Source organism: Coturnix japonica, unplaced genomic scaffold (assembly GCF_054131305.1).
Source record: "Coturnix japonica strain WE unplaced genomic scaffold, WE-NBRP24 Scf047, whole genome shotgun sequence".
NCBI classification, from domain to species: Eukaryota; Metazoa; Chordata; class Aves; order Galliformes; family Phasianidae; genus Coturnix; species Coturnix japonica.
Genome location: NW_028188950.1, coordinates 1,363,765 through 1,368,531, shown reverse-complemented (window position 1 = coordinate 1,368,531; position 4,767 = coordinate 1,363,765).

Below are 4,767 nucleotides of genomic sequence, written 5' to 3'. Positions count from 1 at the left end.
TCAGTGCAATACAAAGGTGTTCTGTGTGCCATAGCATTTCTCCAGGGGCTGCCAAAGGTAGAAGCACAACACAGCACCATCCTTCTGACAGTAATGTCTGTGAGTGTTAGACATGTGAGCACTGCATCATCCCCAGCGTGTCAGTGCTTTTCCACACCAACCTGACTCTCACACTCTACACTGAATGTAACTCTGCTCTTGTGGAGACAAATGCTTTCTGTCACATCCTCCATCCCTGCAACCATTTGCCGGTAGGCAGCTCTTGCAGAAGAATCAAGCAGCAGAACCTTGTGCTCACCCTACAGCATGCAAATGCTATGAAAGCAGAAATAACCTGGCATGCTCTGGGTCTGCAAGGCTGCACAGATGGGAGAGGTAGATTGTGTTTTTGCAGTGGAAGTTTCCAGTATTTTCAGTACATAGTGTAGGCCCTAACTGAATGTATAACCCTCTTGTAAAACAGCTGTATAAGTAGTTTTTCCACCAAGAAAGTTGCTGAACAGAATTAAGTTCAGACTGGGGGCATTCTGACATGGGGAGAATTGAGACAAGCACAAGATAAATACAGGGTGGGTAGAGCCCAGCACAGGACAGAATGAATGTACTGACTTTTGGAAACATTGCCCTTCTCTGTCCGCAGAAAAGTACAAGGCAGACCTAAAAACAAGAGGTTGGTAATTGACCTTCTATGGAAATGAATCCTAGCCACAGTCTCGAGGAGTCTGTGAGCCTGAGATGCTCAACCAATGAGAGCCATGAGAGCATCACCTGCAGTGGGTTTAGGGCACAGAACAGAATTGATTTCACTGACTGGTGTGCAGTTTCTCCCTTGCCAATAGGGGATGTGCGCGCAGTATTGCAATAATTAATAAGCACTGCTGCTATCGCTGCCATCTTTGCCTAACTAGAAATCTTTGACTTTGAGAGTTTCTCACACAAGGGGAGAGGGTAAGAAAGTAAAGAGGCACAGAAAACTAAGGGAAACTGCTCTTCTTTATCTTATCTATAAAAATTGATACGATGCTGTTGTGCATTTTTTTTAATTTTATTTTTAATTTTTTGCTAATGTCAGTTAGATTGTTTTAAAATATCCACACACCAAAATCTGACTACCAAGCAAATGTAATGAAAATGAAATGAAGGTGAGTTAGTGGAAAGCACAAGGCCATATTATATTAGGCTCCAGCAAATTTACAGGCAGTCACTGCACGAAGAGGTAGATCTGAGTTGCACATTATATGATTCCCACAAAGATTAAGGAAATCTGAAGCTTTCAATATATTTTTTTAATTCTTTTTTCATTTCATTTTTAAACACCTGACCCAGACCCCAACCCTCACAGGAGCTGTAAAGATAACAGCATTAACCAGCAATGTAACTCTAATCCTAACCCTTACCCTGATTCTAAAATCGTCCCTAACTCCAAATGCAACAACAAAAATGATGCTAGAAGTTTGTAGCAAAAGGAACCTTAACCCTGATCATAATCCAAAAAAAAAATCATTATGGTAACAATAATCTTTACCTTAAGAGTAATATTAATCAGAGCCCAGATGATGCCTGCATCCAATCAGAAGCATGCTTTGCATTATTTAAGAGTTGTATTTTTTCCAATGAACTCTCTCTATTATCACGTTTATAAAGTAACAGAGTCTGTTCTTTTTCTCCTGACACTGTGCCTTACTCCTGACATCCCCTGGAAATGACCCAGATAGGGCACCATCAAAGTAATGCTAATAGTAATGTCAATCCTAAGGGTATCTCTAGCCTCAGTGTTAATGGGACGCTAACAACAATCCCAACAGCCTTAAACATTCTGGTGGTGTGAAAGAGGTGCTGCCTTGCACATGCTGGGCAGTCCCATTGCCTGTTAAATGCAGGCGGCAGCGTAGAAACATGATGCCCGTGGTCAGAATGCCCTGTGGCAGATCCTGGCACCGGAGAACTGACCGGAGAACCATGAGAGAACTGACAACAAATCACTCGACATCAGAACCGACCCAGTGGTTATTTACAAGCCTTGGGAGACCCAGACAGGATCTCAGAGTGGTGAATGTAGGTACAGAAGTTGTTACTACTCTGTTTTCTTCTAAAAGAAGTGTTTTTTTTTCATCTCAGAAGTTGGGGGGGGGGGGGGGGGGGGGGCGGGAAAGGGATATCAATTTAATTACTCATTAATTTATTGACAGACATTCACGTTTGCTACGTTTGGAGAAGTTTTTATTTGTTTGCTGTGGTTTGATTTTTTTTTTTTCTTTTTTTTTTCCCCCTTCCCTCCTCTTCCATCTTTGTGTTCTTCCCCTATAATCAAAAGAACGGATCCCCAGGGTCTGTCCCGCAGACGTTCTTTCCGTGGTCTCTGCTGCCACCTGCTGGCCAATAAGCGGAACTGCCACTGTTGGGCGTTTGGTGCCACAGGAAGCACAACGCAGATCTGAGTTCTGACCGGTCTACGCAGCAAATCCGCCAGTCTTTATTGCGATAAGCCCTCCAGACAAGAGCATAAAGTCTTTGCCTGAGGGCAGGGTTAGTAGTAATGGATGTCAGTTTTGAAATTTCCAGTCCATTCACCATAGCACTTTCTGCCTCCATGTCCCATAACCAGAGCAGCTATGCTGGCATGCTCTCTTGGTTTCTGTCTAAACCACTGTACTATATCCATCAGTTCAGCTGCTGTATTATGGGCAGCAGGGTTTGGGGGGTGGACACTGGTCAGGGCACTCCCACCAGCCTATCCTGCATTTTTTTTTTTTTTTTTTTTTCATTTTTGGGTTACAATCAGTCAGATCTCAAATAGATCTAGTCCAAATGGAACCTCAAAATCTGACCTTTTAGTGCCTTCATTTACAGAGTCCATTTTATACAGATTCCCTTGTACAGGGCCCCCATGGTCCTCCAGACAGTTGTTACTGATCTTCCATAGGAGAATGATTGAATTAGGTTTTTTCCCATCAAAACTGCCACCTGTCTTTCCAATTTTTCAACACTATCATTCAATAGCTGATTTGCATCAGCCTGAGCCTCTTCAGTTATGTTCAGACAGTTCAAGGCCATTAAAAGTGGCCATGCCACCATGAACACAGCTAACTGTCATTCTCAAGTTGTAAGTATGTCTTTGCTAAGACCATGGAAATACTCAGTCAGGTGGGCCAGGGACTCATGGACCCTCCCTCCGTCCCACACAGGGCCCCATTTTTCAGTGACAGAAGCAGTGCTGCATTTTGAGGATCCTAGGAATCCCAGGACATGCCCTGACAAAAGGTCATTCAAAGGGGTAGTCTTTCCCCATCCAAACAACTCCATGATATTCACAGAATCACAGAATTGTAGGGGTTGGAAGGGACCTCCAGAGACCACTGAGTCCAGTCCCCCTGCCAAGGCAGGTTCCCTACACCACAAAAGAGGTACGAAGAGGTAGATCTGAGTTGCACATTATATGATTCCCACAAAGATTAAGGAAATCTGAAGCTTTCAATATATTTTTTTAATTCTTTTTTCATTTCATTTTTTAAACACCTGACCCAGACCCCAACCCTCACAGGAGCTGTAAAGATAACAGCATTAACCTGCAATGTAACTCTAATCCTAACCCTTACCCTGATTCTACAGGGGACTGTCTGAAACGGACATCAATTCAATTACTCATTTATTTATTGACAGACATTCAAGTTTGCTACGTTTGGAGAAGTTTTTATTTGTTTGCTGTGGTTTGGTTTTTTCTTTTTTTCTTTTTTTTTTTCCCCCTTCCCTCCTCTTCCATCTTTGTGTTCTTCCCCTATAATCAAAAGAGAACGGATCCCCAGGGTCTGTCCCGCAGACGTTCTTTCCGTGGTCTCTGCTGCCACCTGCTGGCCAATACACGGAACTGCCACTGTTGGGCGTTTGGTGCCACAGGAAGCACAACGCAGATCTGAGTTCTGACCGGTCTACGCAGCAAATCCGCCAATCTTTATTGTGATAAGCCCTCCACATGGCATTGCGCATGCACTCGAACACGCAACAGGCATAGATTTCTCTTAACTCCTTGAGGAGCAGGCAAGCAGAACAACTGAGCGCACCACTGCTTGTGATTGGGCCACCCCCATCATAGAGATGTGTGTTAGATCTTTTACCCACCCCTGGACTGGCCTTGTTGTTTAACGATAACCTCTGAAATCTGAGCTACTGGTTCTACCACCTGTAGTGTAGAATAGGTAGCCAATAAATGCTTTTCAACTGTGATGTATCTTTATTCTGCTCCATGCCAAACCTGTGGCCAAAACCTCATAGGGGTTCACAAAGAACTCTGGCTCTGCCAGAGCCCCCATCCAGACCCTTCTTGAGTTACATTCACATCTAGTTTGGCTGAAAAGGTTGGACTATAAATACTCAGTGCTTGGGCCTGTTTAACAGATATTTTTTCCTGATTATGCTGTCCATCGATCTTTTTAAACTGAACTCCTGCTCTAATCTGGTCTTTAAACATTTGTTGTCTCAAGACCCTAATGGGTCCAGACTGGATTACCTTAGGGGCTGGACGCCTAAGTCATGGCAGCAGATGGTCCTCTGCCTTTCTCAGACCTTTCCACCACCATTCAGAGCCTGCATCTGGCCGTAGGCACTCTTGTCTCCCCATCAATTGGGCAGCCTGTTGTATTACAGCACCTGAGGGCCACTGGGGGGTTCAGTATGGATAACATAGACCCATACTGATGTAAAGGTGACAGCTGTAGGATGAGATCCCTCGTTCCTGATGAAAAATTTATTGACTGGGCTCTCAAAATCATC